The following is a 15,190-nucleotide window of genomic DNA, read 5'->3' on the forward strand; positions in this document are numbered from 1 at the left end:
AACTATTTGCTTGAAAATTCAACTGTTCATTTATAAAATAACTTTTTTGTGGAGAATTCATATTTCTCGGCTTGGGAGTTGATTTGAAAATTCATTTTTTTGGTGTATAAATTCCATATTTTTTAAAATAAAAATTCCACTTTTGGATTTAAAATGATTTTTTTATTGAGAATTTGTCTATTTTTTGTTGAAAATTCAACTACGTAGTTCTTTTGGTTAATTCATTAGAAAAATTAAGACATTACCAAAAACTTTGCCTCAACTAAAATCGTCTTACGTTATTTTGGGATGATCCATAAATGGATCAAAAAATATGATAGAACTTGGACTTAATACCGAATTCAGGATAGCTTGCAGTAGCCTTTAAACTAAATTCAGACCGAAAAAACGTAAACAGCTCCACATGAACGATTTCGGCTGGGTTTGGACGCATGGTGCAACCTGATGCAACTAACGCGCTAAGAGTGCGGCCCTCTTGCTGTTTATAACACTTGACTGAGCACCGTCTCTCTGTTGACACCGCGGCTTCTTTCATCACGAAACCGCCTAGGCATCAATTCTCGGAAAGATGTGAATCTAGATTAATTAAATCCAAGTTCCAGTGGGAATTAATTTTCAACCAAAAAGATTAATTTTTTACCAAGAAGATCAATTTTCTTCCCAAAAGAACAAATTATCATTCAAAGAGATGAATTTCCAACAAAAATTATGAATCTTTAACAACAAATAAATGAATTTTTAAGTCAGTACCTAAACTTTTAAGAAAGTCGAATTTTAAGCAAAAAAAAAATTGAATTCATCGCAAGAAATGTAATAATTGATATTTAAACCAAAAATGACTTTAATTTTCAATCAAAAACAGTTTAATTTACTCAAAAGGACGTCTTCTCAACAAAACAGTTGATTTTTCGGTCAAGAATAAATAAAAGAATTTAACCATACTAGTAAATTTTTAAGTTTTAAGTCGAAAATTTGAAATTTTAATCCAAAAAGATGAATTTTAAGCAAAATGGTTACATTTTTATCCAAAGAGACGAATTTACAACTAAAATGAATATGCAATAAAAAAAATTAATTTTTAACTCAGTAGTTCAAACTTTGAACTAAGTTAGCTGAAAAATAATTTTCTCAACTGAAAATTCAACTATTAGATTTTTGGCTTCAAATTGATCGTTTTTAGATGGAAATTTAATTATTACGCTTTTCTCTGAAAATCCATCTTCATTGCTTGAAAATTTAACGACTTGCTTAAATTACTTTAGACAAAATTCATATTATTAGTTGAATACTAAACTGTTTTGTTGAAAATTGATTCTTCTATAGCTAAAAATTAAATCTTTTAAATTAAAATTAATTAATTCCATATTTGGTGAAAAATGTATCATTTTTAGTCGAAAATTCAACTATTTGATTGAAAATTAACCTTTTGCCTAAAACTTCACATTTTTGGGTTGAAAATTCAATTATTTTTTAGAACATTCAACTAGAGAGATTTTCAACCAAGCATCATTCAGTGAAAAAAGAAAACAAATTTCAATTAAATTGTTCAATTCTCAACCCAAAAAGACGAATGGTTTATAAAAAACTTAAATTTTCATCAAAAGAGTTAATTTTTTAATCAAATAGGTGAATATCCTGTTTAAATAGTTCAATATTTAACCATAAAAGACTATTTTTCAACCAAATACTTAAATTGTTAAATAAACAGTTGATTTTCAAACCAAAAAGATGATTTTTTTAAGAAGATAAATTGTCCACCAAAATCTTCAACAAAATACATGAACAATAATGTACAGTTAAAACAATCTAAAAAAATCGTTCCTTGCTCATTTTAAGAAAGTTATATAATACCAGTATATATAATACCATCATTTTAATCTTGTAACATTTTCTACATAGAATCTTTTATAAAAAGAATAAAACAATTTCACATTAAAATGTAGAAATTAAAATGATTAATTAATTAATTTCAACCAAAAAGATCACTTTTCAAAAAATAAGTCGAATGTTTTAAAAATCCGTTAACCTTTCAATCCGAAATGAAAAATTTTTGATAACAAAGTTAATGAACCAAATTAGTTAGTTAACCAAATCTTTCAACTTTGAAGCAAAAGAGACGAATTTTCAAAGAAAAATAGTTAAACTTTTAACCTACATAGAATAAGTTTCGATAAAATGGTCCAATTAAAAAAAGAGATTCAACTTTAACCAAAAACAGTTACATTTTCAACAAAATAGTTGAATTTTCAAGCCAAAAAGACGAATATTTTAGAAGACAGTCGAATTTTTAATCCGAAAAGATAATTTTTTAACAAGACTATAATAGTTGATATTTCAACAAGACTGAAAAAATTAATTTTGGAAAATATGGTTAAATTTTCAACAGAATAATTAAACTTTCAAACAAAATAGTTAAATTTTCAACCTACAAAGATGAATTCTAAAAAAAATGTAATAGTTGTATTTTTAACAAAAATATAACTTCTATATAAAAAGATGAATGTTAAAAGAACAAAAAAAAAAACAAATTTTGAACTAAGAAAATTAATTTTCTACAAACAAAGACAAATCTGTAGTAACAAAATAAATTTTTAATAAAAATAAGGAATTTTCAATAATATAGCCAAATTTTTAACCAACGAGATGAATTTTTCAACCAAGGAGACAAATTTTCTACCAAATTTTTGACAAAAAATTTGCACTTTTTACTAAAAAATAAGAAATTTTAAATGGAGAAGATTAGTTAAAAGTTTTCAACTAAAAAAGTTAATTTTTTTCATCAAAAATGGAATAATTAAAATTTCAGGTAAAAAAGAATTTTCAATCTAAGAGTTAAATTTTCAAATAGAATTATTTCTTAAGAAATTGGTTTAATCTCTTCAACCACGTAGTTCAATTATCAACCAAAGTGGACGACTTTTCAATTAATATTGTAATAGGAAGTATTTCAACCAAAAAAGATTTTAATTTTTATAAAGTTTTATAAACTTTTTTTATAGTTTTATAGAGTTTTATAAAGATGTAAAAATAGTTTAAAACTTGAAAAGTTTCAAAAAAAATGTTAAACAGTCTCTAAATATTTGAAGATTTCTGATAAATGATTCGAAAATTTTTGAATGGTTTCAAGAAAATGAACAACTTTTCCTAAAAATCCTGGAATTATTTTTTATGATTTTTCGTTAAAAAAATAATTTAAAAAAAAGAACAAAAAATGTTGAAAAATAATTCATTCTTGGTTAGAACTGTAACTCTTTTGTTAAAAATTTGTCTTTACCGGCAGAAAATGAATCTTCCATGGTTGAGGATTCAACTATTTTATTGCAATTTTTCGTTTGTTAAGATTAACGTTCTTTGATCTTTTTTGGTTGAAAAATGAACTGCTAGTTTGAAGGTTGAACCATTTTGTTAAAATTAATTTCTTTGGTTGAAAATTCATATTTTTGTTTTTTTTTTAAACTAAAAATTGCACTTTCAATCGCGATCCGCAGCGGAAACTGTTCTAATTTTGGGTTTCTTTTACTTTGTGATTGTCAACTTCCTCATTCTATTTCTCGGACCTAGCTTTTATTATTTGAAAAGAATTTTAAAAATTTTAGTAATAATTCCAGGCAGTTTAAAAGATGTTGAAAAATTCATCTCTTATGGCAGAAATTTAATCTTATTTGTTTAAAAACGCAACTGTTTGTTTAAAAATTAATCTCTTTTGTTTAAGGATTCAACTGCTTTGTTATAAATGCTTTCTTGATGAAATATCTTTTTTTCGTTTAACTGAACTGTTTTTTATTTAAATTGAAATACTGTTTATTCAAATATCTACTATGTATAACATTATTTGTTGAAAATTAATCTTTTTCGGTTGAAAGTTGAGCTATGTACTTGCTTCAAGGTTGAGTGACTTTATTAAAAACTCATCTCTTTGGTTGAAGATTCAGAATTTTAGCTAAAAATTCATGTCTGGTTGAAAATTAAACTGTACCTCTACTGATTATCACGTGAATTAGTTTTTATTTTTTTTTCTTTCTGAAAATTGAACTTTTTATCGCAATCCGCAGCCGAGTCTGTTCCAGTTTTAGGTTCCTGTCAGTTTAAGATTGCCAATTTCCACATTCTGTTTCGCGGACCTAGATCATGTATTCTAATCAAACTTTTTGGGCATAAATTTAGAAGCAATTCAAGACTGGAATGGGCTTCTCTTTTATCATGAAATGTTGATTATGGTTTTACAGAATATTTTATCGCTCTCCTAAAAAATTCCGATCTTGTTGGTTATCTAGTTCTGTTTTTGTTGGGGATTATTTTATTTTGAATTAAAATATTTTGTGGTTTAAATTTCTGCTTAATATTATAATATTAGTCATCAGTGGAAAATTAATCTTTTTCGGTTGAAAATTTAACTATTTTCTTAAAGGTCAATTTAAAAATAATCATTGCTTTGTTTAAAGATTCATCGTTTTAATTGAAAATTCATATCTTTAAATGTTAATGCAACTATTCCTTTAATAATCTGGTGAGTGTTTTTTCTATCTTTTGTTTAAACTGGAAACTGCACTTTTTATTGCAATCCGCAGTCAAGCCTTTTCAAGTTTTAGATTTCTGTCACTTTAAGATCGTCAATTTCCACATTATAATTCTCGGACCTAGATAACGGTTTTTGGCATCAATTCAGAAGCACTTCAGGTTCGGAATGGAATTTTTCTTTATTTTTAAATAGTGATTTCGATTTTAAAAATGTTTTTTCGTTCTGCTGAAAAATTCCGATTTTATTGGTTACCTAGTTCTGTTCTGCATCCCTTCATTTATGGCTTGTTGGCCCTATAATCTGAAATCTGATTATTTGTCAGAAAATTAATCTCCTTGGTATTAAATCGATCTTATTTGGTAGAGGATTTTTTAAAAATTTATATCTTTGTGGCTCAAATTTCTGCTACATATTACATTATTAATTAGAAATTTTTTTTTCTGATGAAAATTGAACTACTTGGTTGAATCACTTTGTTAAAGAGGCATTTCTTTCGTTAAAGATCCATAATTTTACGATAATTTTAGTTCAAAATTCAAGTCTTTGGTTGAAAATATTACCATTCCTTTACTCATTATCACGTGTGTTCGTTTTTATTTTTTGTTTAAACTGAAAATTGCACTTTATATCGCGATCCGCAGCCAAGCCTATTCCAGTTTTAGATTCCTGTAACTTTAAGATTGTCAAATTTCACATTTTATTTCTCAGACCTAGATAATCTTTTCTAATCAAATTTTGACGGAATTAATTTATAAGCACTTCAGGTCAGGAATTGACTTTTGTTTGATCTTTAAATGGTGATTTCGAATTTACAAAATGTTTTTTCGCCCTCCCGAAAATGATCGATTTTGTTCTTAATCTAGTTCTGTTCTGCAACCCTTAGTTTATGGTTCCTTTGCCCTATAAACTGAAATCTGATTTCTTGGCAGGAAATTAATCTTCTTGGTAGAAAATATATATTCTTTGATTGAAGATTCAACTATTTTATTAAAATTTATCTTTTTTTTTTTTGATTAGGTTCAACTGAGAGTTAGTTTCTATTTTTTGTTCTAACTGAAACTGCGCTTTTTGTCGCGATCAGCAGCAAAGACAGTTCAAGTGTTAGGTTTCTGTCACTTTGAGATTGGCAACTGACACTTTCTATTTTTCGGAACTAGAATTATCTTTTGTCTTTATACGTTGATTTCGATATTACAGAATGTTTTCTCGTTCTCCTGAAAAATTCCGGTTTTGTTGGTTATCAAGTTTTGTTCTGCAACCCATCATTTATGGTTCGTTAGCCCTATAATCTGAAATCTGATCAGTAATAATCAACCCTCATGTGCGACTTTTCTCCGCCTCCACCCCCGACCCAACCCCACTCCTTAACCTTTTCTATCTTGCTTTTATTATCGTCCTTTTCCGCTAAACAAAAAGCATAAAAGCATAATGCACGACGATAAACGAGCATGGAGTTCAAATAGCGTTGCGCAGATGCAGAGAAGGTCCTCCACTTCCGATTTTCCGCGAAGTTGCGCGGACTGTTCTGTGCCTCCACTCGTGTTAGTATGAAATAACTAGTGATGGCCTAACCTCACAGCTGCTTTCGCGAAAATGTCATCATTTCCGTCACTTGCCTTTCACTCTTTTCAAATAAAAGTGCGAGAAACTTGTCATCACTGCAAATCAGTTTCAGAATCAAGCTCGCGTTCGGTATGTCTCGGAACAAACGTTTCTGGCTGCACTTGTTTCATAATTTTATAAGGACCTTCTTCTCAGGACAAGCAAGCAATACGCAAATCCTTAGCTAAAGAAATACGCGAAAATTCAACACATTTGCGAAACTAAATGCTCAGCTTTAAATCGGTGAGTGACTAGTTTCTAATTCAATTATCCCCAATTAGCCTCGATTTTCTTTCATTTATACAACTCTTTTGTGCACTTATAACGTTTACTGTGGTTGAAAAAGTATTTGTTTAGATCGTGCATACGAGGGTGCCCAACGAAAATTTGAATTTTTGAATTTCTCTATACTTCTATGCACTTTATTTTATTACAAAAATACTTCTATACATTTTATTTGATTAAAAATGAATTATAACAAATTCTTTGAACCCCAGAAAGTATTTATTTATTTTTGAATGAATCTAAAACTATAAAAAAATATATATTGCATGGAGATAATATCAATCTTGTAATCCCTTGAAATCCACTAAATTTAATGGATTTTTGATGGTTTTTCAATTTCTTTTAATTCATCCCGAAGACATTTAAGTTCAACATAAATTCTTGTGAATTTCATCAGATTTCTATTCACTTTCATTTACCTAAATTCAACCGAATTTTTTAAGATTTTAAAAATTTTGTAGAATTCATTTGAATTATTTTTTAATTCATGTCGAGCACTTTTGAATTCATTTCGAATTCTTTTGAATTCATTTTGAATTCCTATCAAATTTATAGAATTCTGTTTAATTGCCTTAAATTCTTCTTAATTCATTTTAGTTTTAGGGAAATTAACGAGATATTATTTTATTTTTTTACAACTCATTTGAAATTCACCCTGCTTACTTGTTAATTTATCCTGAGTTCTTCTCAATTTTTTTAAATTCACTTAAATTCTTCTAAATTTAATTGATTCTAATCAACTTAATGCATGTTTTAATTCTTTGAATTCACTTTGAAGCCTTGGTTCGTCTTTTTATTTCTTTAAGTCTTTTTTTTTGTTTCCTCACTTAGAATTCACTCTTATTAATTTATCCTGAATTCTTCTTAATGTTTTGAAATTCACTTAAATTCTTCTTTTGCAACACATTTGGAATTAACGCTGATTACTTATTAATTTATACTGAATTCTTCTCAATTTTTTTGAAGTATTTCTTTTTCTTTTGTTTAAATTTTGTTTAATAGATTATAATTACATGAAACCCTTAAATTATTTGACATTATATCAAATTATTTTGAATTCCATTTAATTTTTCTAAATTCACTCTAAAGTTACTGAATATTGTTAATATTTTTTTCCTCAGTTTACTTAAATTTTGTTTTATTTCCCTTGAATCCATTAGTTAACAGTTGTTTTCCATTTTTTTGCAATGTACTTAAATTCTATTCGCTTCCATTTTACTTAATTCAATAGATTATTTTTATTTAAAAAATGTTGCATTCACTGGAATCACTTTCTAATTCACGCTAAATTCTTCTTAATTCATCTTGGATTCGTATTAACTTTATCGAATTCGATTGAATTCTCCTAAATTCGAAAAATTCACTCCAGTTTTGATGAAGTCAATTAAATATTTTGGTTTATTTGGGATTCGCAATGAAATCTTATTACTTTAGCCTTAATTATTTTTAATTCTTTGAAATTTATCTGAATTCTTTTTAACTCACTCCATTTCACCCAATTTAATAATTTTTTATTTTATTTTGATGCACCCTGAAGTTTCTCAAACGCACCTTTAATCATTAGGCATTAAATCAAATTCTTTTAAATTCCCTTCAGTTTTTCTAAATTCGCTCCAAAGTTATAGGATTCAATGAATTTTGTTATTAAAATAAAAATTTTCACTTTCATTTTGTTTTATTCAAATTGAATTTTTATGAATTTCATCGAATTTTTCTCATTTGCCTTATATTGATATAAATTAACTAAAATTTTATTTATATCATTGGTTAAATTTTTTTTGAATTTTTTTAAAACTTAAATTCTATTGAATTTTCCCTTCGACTTCGTTTCCATTTTACTCAATTCATTCGAATTTGTTTGGACTTTATAAATATTGATTACTTTCACTTTAACTTTTTTTTTAATTCACGCTAAATTCTGTTCAATTCATCTTGGATTCGTTTTAACAATAGAATTCGATTGAATTCTCCTAAATTCCACAAATTCACTCCAACCTTACTCAAATCAATTTAATGTTTTCGATTTCTTGCAATTCATTTCGAATTCAGCCTGAATTATTAATAATTTATCCTGAATTCATTTTGAATTCTCTGCAATTCGCCTGAATTCTACTAAATTTACTCCATCTACCCAATTTAATTAATTTTGTTAGTTTCTTTTAATTCATTCTGAATTCTTTTAAACGCAATTTCAATTCTTAGGTATTAAATCAAATTTTTGTTGTGTTTACCCTGAATTCTTTTTAATTCATATTGGATTAGTTATAACTTTATAGAATTCTCGTAAATTCATCCAAATTCACTTCAGTTTTACTGAAAACAAAGAAATATTTCGGATTGTTTTAATTTCTTTTGAATTAATTGGAATTCACTTGAATCTTGAATGCTTGGCTCTTACATCAAATTCTTTTGAACGCTTTTTAATTTTTTTTAATTCATTCTTAAGTTTATGTATTCAATGAATTTTTTAAGTCCCTTTTTCAATTAACTTGAATTCTGTTTTATTCACCTTTAATTTTTATGAATTTCATCGAATCCTTCTCATTCCCTTTATATTCTTCTAAACTACCATTTTACTCAATTCAATGGAAATTTTTGGATGTTTTAAATTTCGTTTATTTCACTCAAATTCTTGTATATTTGATGAAAATCTCCTGACTTTTCATTCATTTTTCTAAATTCACTCTTAAATTCACTCTCGTTTTACTGACATCAGTTAATTTTTTAAATTATTTTTTCCAATTCATTTGAACTCTTTTGAATTTTCCTTAAACTGTTTTGAATTCACTCTAAATTCTTATAAATTTATTCTGAATTGTTTAAATTCACCTGGAATTCTTATAAACTTCATAGAATTATTTTCAATTTAAAAGAACATTAGTTACATCATCAACGCATTTTAATCTCGTATGTGAACCTTTAATTTAAAAAAAGTGTATTTTAGGCCATTTCAAAATTATCAATTGTAATGAAATTACACATTTTTATATTCTAAGCTCGATAATATCTTCAATTTGTTGTTGTTTTTTTTTTCATAAAATTTAGGACTTATTTCACAATAAATAACTAATGTAGGGTGTATCGTTTGTAAAATTCAAAAATAAAACATAAAATCGCTAATTGGAAATATCTAGAACAGTTTAAATTATTGTCGAATTGGCAAATTCAATACAAAACGTCCGAACTAGAAAATTCCTGAATTTAAACAATTAAAAAATGTTGTTTTTAAAATATTATTTCTTTATCAAAAAAAATCAAATATTTATGTCAGATAATTTTTTCATTGTTTACATTTTTTAAAATTATTCTATAAATTTAAAATAAAAAGTGTATCATATTTATATCAATAAAGTTAAAAACACGTGCGCCTTTAACGAAAAAAGAAATTTCTTTCGAAATTTTCTCTGAAACTAATAAAGTTTTCCAAACAAACTTTGCAGGATTCTATTCAGCACTGATTTATATAGAAGTTTATTGATTTTTTTTAAAAAGAAACTATTCAGTTTTAAACCATATTTTTTGTAATTTTTTTTAAATACCGTGCAAATTTCCAAAACAAGAATTTTTATTTACAAATAAATTCTTTTAACGGTTCTTAATTTAAATTCAAACAATAAAGTTACGAACTTTAAGCATTTTGATTTGTTTTCTTTAATAAAAATATCTGATTATTTTATTTTTGATTATTAAATAATATTTACCAAAAACAAATTTTTTATTGTTTAAATTCGGGAATTTTATAATTTGTGAATTTTCCAATTGGAAATTTATACATTTTTTGGAATTCACTTCGGTTCTTCTGAATTCATTTGATTTTACCCAATTTTATGATTTGTAAGTTTCTTTGAATTCACCCTGAAATTTTTTTTAACTCACCTTCAATTTTTAGGTATTGCATCAAATTCTTTTGCAGTCTCTCGAATTCTTTTGAATTCCCTTGAATCTTTCTAAATTCACTTTAATGTAAATGAATTCAATTAATTTTGTTTATATTTTTGAGTTTTTGTACAATAAACATTCATGGAAATGTACTACAGAGGTTTTCGAAATAATCTACGTGTTTTGATTCAAATTAGAATTGTTATGCAACATGATTAGATCGCGCGATTACATTATCTGAATAGAATGTGTAATGTGCAATTGTACATGCAATTTACAGAAGTGCATTTTGCACTTTACTTTTTTGATACTATTAGAAATACAATTTTTTAAATTTGAGATCATACACATATTTAGATCTGAAAACATTTTTAAAGAGAAGTACTTGAATTTTAAAATACCTTCTATTATCAATATTCATTCTGTAACAGACTGCATCTTTAAAAATATCACATCTCTAAAATTTTAAAAACTCTTTATTGTATCCCATCAAAAATACTAAGTGTAAAAAAATTTCGTGAAGTATAGAGTATTAACTTTTTTAATATTTATGTTAATGGTAATGAAAATTGTAAATTAAAAAAAAAAGCCAGATAAGATTAGTAGGATATTTATAAATAGGAATTTTTTAAAATGAAAGGACTTATTTCAATGAATTAGTTTAATAAATAATTGTTTTGTTTAATAAAAAATAATGTGTTATTTTAGAAGAATGAAAAAAAAAAAACAGTTTGCGAGATTGTAATCTAATAATTTATTAATCAATAAATTATTATTATGTTACCATACTTATGTTTATTACATGATGACAATACACGGAAAAAAGCTGGGATATTTACACAAAATTGAGACGCAGAATTTCTTAGCCAAAAAGGACTTAAATTTTGTTACTAAACAAAATAAAATTACATAAAGTTTTGATGGAGCCGCCAGTTTTTTTTATTACTCTAAAATAACAATTTTTTATACAGAAAACAGTATTTATTAAACTGATTTGTTGACCAATTTCTTTGATTGAAAAACAATTCTATTTATATATTTTCTCCTATTCTTACTCGACTTTTTTTTATTAATTTTACAGCTTTGATTACCTTTAAGATAAACAAATATTAATACTCATGTACACGAGGAAATTTGCTCGCAAGCAGTGTTTTTTATGGGATATTATTGATTTTTGAAAACAATAATATCATAGCCACATACTGTTATAAAAATATTTATAAAAAATTTAAATGAAATTATTATTTACAGATGACTTTCCTTCAATATTTATTTAAGCAGCATATGTAATTTGTAATATTTATGCAAATTTTCATGAGAATCAATCGATTGGTATGGGATGGAGATACGTCTGCATGTTAAAAATGGCAGAGAATGACAATTACAATTACGAACTTATTTCGTCCTCATTAAACATGTAAAATCGTAAAATGAAAATTATCTTGCACATTTTATTATTAATATTATGTGATAATATTATTAATAATATATAATATAATAATAACATTTTTTTAATATTATGACTGGTATTAAACATTTATTATTGACATATGCAATATTTAATCAACTAGAATTGAATAAAATCAAATGAAATCTGATGACTAAAGTTTAATTTGTTGCATGTAAAATTTCTCGCTGTTAAAGTTAACATTTTAACAACAGTTGAAAATTAGCTTTAAAAAAATTGTTGTAGTGATTAAAGGAAAAAAATGTCATCTGAAATAATGAATTTCCAAGCGAAAATTCGAGCATTGTGCAAAAAAAGATGTTTTTTTTAAAACCAATGTAGCAGTTGGTTTTATAACCAAAAATATTTTTATTTAAAATTTAGAAAATTGTATTTAACAAATTTTCATGAATTTTAACGAATTTTCAACAAAAGTTTTGAATCCTCAACTAAAACAGATTTTCATTCAACTAAAGAGGCGCTTTCTTAACCAAACAACTTAATTGTTTACCAAAATAGGATTTCTAACAAAATACATGAATTTTCAACTAAAAATGGGAAATTTTCAACAAACAATGAAATCATTAAATTTTAATTTGAAAAAATAATGTTCAACCAAAAAATAAACAAAGAGATAAACTTTCAACAAATTACATAAATATTTAACAAGACAATTACAATTTTAATCAACAGGATTAATTTTTAAACAAAAAAGATGAATTTTTAGTAAAACAGACGAGCTTTCTACAAAAAAGTTGAATGTTCGACAAAAAGATAAATTTTTAAGCAGGAAGATTAATCAGAAATATATAATTTTTACCCCAAAATTAAATGGTTAGGTTTTCATTTAAAAAATACAATTTTAATTTTAAAAAACTAATTTTCTACAAACTAGTTGAATTTTCTACTAAATTGTAAAAGTTTTTTCCAAAATGGTTTGATTTTTAAGACAAAAAGACGAATTTTCTATACAAAACAGTTAAATTTTCTAACTAAAAAATACGAAACTTAAACAAAAAAGTTAATTTTAAACCAAATAGTAGAGGGTTGCGCCGACTGTCTTGATCGGCGGCGGCGATTTGAGCAATTTTGAACGCACCGCCTTCTTTGCTACTCGGCGGCGGCTGGGCGGCGTGACGGTCTAGTTTAGTATTTTTTCTGACATACAGATTGGAAAATATAAAAATATGTAGGGACAAAAGATCAATTTGCATAATAAGATATTTATTTATATCCGTTTACTTTAACTACTACTTGGTAGCCGGAATTTCCGTAACCAATCAAAAGCCACTGGATTAACCGACCGGAAGAAATCCGTTACCATGTAAATATACCTAAGATTACGTCGGCATACCAATACGCTGCCGCGCCGACGGCGCTGAATGCGAATCAGCGGCGGCGCGGTTTTGAAGCAAGATGGCTGCGGCGGTGCAACTGTCTACCCATTACCTAAAGATAATCTTGTAGGTTTATTCAAAATTAAAATTTTTTTAAGTACTATGATTAAGCGTACAGAGGATTTTTGAATCATGAAAAAATGTGGACTCAAAGATTTTCAAAATGGGTTGACTTTTAGTATTTTTATCCAAAATGGCTGACTAACGAACATGGCATTTAGCTTAGGACACTAAAAGAGCGTACCAAAGGCCAATCTAAAAGATTAATTTTTTCAAAAGTTATCGTGCTCACAGGCAGACATTAAGACAGACAGACACACTCGTACAAACCTGTTTTTCGGATTCAGAGGGTCTCAAAACGTGGGTATTTGACAAAAACTGTGGGGGGGGGGGGGATTTGACACAAATCTAATACCTTCTCTGATGAAATTTTAAACATGTAATTTATAACCCAGAAAAAGAATTGCCAAGAAAGTAGTTCAATTTCCAAGCCAAAAAGTCATTTCAGTTCCTAAGGAAATCTTAAAATTGTGCGTTTATAAAACTACATACTTATTGTTATTAACACATTACATTTTCTGAATATAATTTCATTAAGGTTTGACGTTCATTTCAATTGCCTTCAAAATCGATTATCGAAAACCCGGTTGAACTCAAGAGGTGACTTTCTGCAGTTTTCTTCTTTCCTGGCCAAACGTTCAGGCAAATGCGAGTAATTATAATAAAGTCGGGTGCAACCGTAGGTTTTTATTGGTTGTTATTAAATCCATACCCAGTTACGTAATTTGTGGATGACCCCTAATATTGATTATTCGTTTATTATTATTTCGAAATTTTATGATTATTACATTTAATATTATTATTAATGTTATTAGGTACTCTGGATATTATTAGGTGAATCGCAATTATGTAACTATACTAGTCAGACAGCATAGAAAAATCGTTGACCTACCCCACCACCCAAAAGACTTTACTTTGATCTAAATAATTCTATCAACTCTTCCGTAACTATAGTAAACGAGAAAAGAAAGTTACTCTAGAACTTCTGATTGTAGAAAAAGTAGTTTTCGATTCCATTGTACTCACGTTACGAGAACAATGAATCGCATTCTATACATTTTTAATGTTTTAATCGCACTTCAGAGTTTCTGGGAAACACACGACTGCCATACAAGTTCGACAAAACAGTCATGTACGACACTCTGCTCTAAAAACTCCACCCCCAATAAATTTTCTTTCAAAAATGTAGTCAGTACCTCTAAAAATCTTCACATTGAGTACTGGATTAAAGTATAAACTTCATAAATATCTTCCAAACGTTAGGTTTCTAAACAATTGTACGGATCTGTGTAAGGAAGTTGCGGTTCAAGTGGTTTAAACCTTCCCCTCACGTTACCATCCCTCCTTCGCCAACTTTCTCCTTCTCTAATTCCCTCTCTCCACGATTCTTCAGCTAAGACTCATCTTCCAAAACTTCCCTTCCCCAGACCTCACGTCCCCACCCTACTCAACCTTATTTCCAATCATTTTCCCTACTTCCCTCTCCTACTCATCCTTATTTCTAATAATTTCCTCTATTACCTCTCCCCTATTCACCCTGATTTCTAATCATTTCCCGTACTTCCCCACACTGACAGTAACTTCCTCTACTTCCCTTCTCTAATTTCCCCTCATTGTCTCCCTTAAATACCCATCACTTCTTCTAGTTTAATGTCTTTCACTATCCCTACTCTCCTCAGTTACTCTTGCACCCATCTCCACGTTTCGCACCACATGTCCTACTTCCTCTCCCAAAATTTGTTCTACTTCTCTCTCCTAATTACGTATCACTTTCTCTAGTTCCACGCCTCTCAATTCCCCCATTCTCCCTCATATCCCCTCAAATATCATTTGATAGTTTCCTACTTCCCCTTCCATTATTTCTCCTACTTTCCTTCCCTAATAACCCTTAACTTCAAATAGTTCCACGCATATCACTTACCTTATTCTCCCTTATTTCCCCTCACATCTCATCTTATCGTTTCCCCTACTTTCCGTCCCATAATTCCACCTAATTCACAT

At 27.5% G+C, this 15,190-nt stretch overlaps 1 protein-coding gene across 2 annotated transcripts in view; it reads left to right on the forward strand.

Moving 5' to 3' along the window:
* LOC117177860 (inaD-like protein) overlaps positions 1 to 15,190 on the forward strand; it is a 167,979-nt gene that overhangs the window by 16,092 nt on the left and 136,697 nt on the right. The window contains exon 1 of one of the 2 annotated variants that reach the window (XM_033368887.1): positions 6,097 to 6,364. The exons of the other annotated variant lie outside the window; for it this stretch is intronic. The gene's annotated coding sequence lies outside the window, so the exon portion shown is untranslated. Of the gene's footprint in view, positions 1 to 6,096; positions 6,365 to 15,190 lie in introns of those variants that run through there. 2 annotated transcript variants of the gene reach the window in all.

The sequence above is a fragment of the Belonocnema kinseyi genome, chromosome 8, assembly GCF_010883055.1.
Source record: "Belonocnema kinseyi isolate 2016_QV_RU_SX_M_011 chromosome 8, B_treatae_v1, whole genome shotgun sequence".
NCBI lineage: Eukaryota > Metazoa > Arthropoda > Insecta > Hymenoptera > Cynipidae > Belonocnema > Belonocnema kinseyi.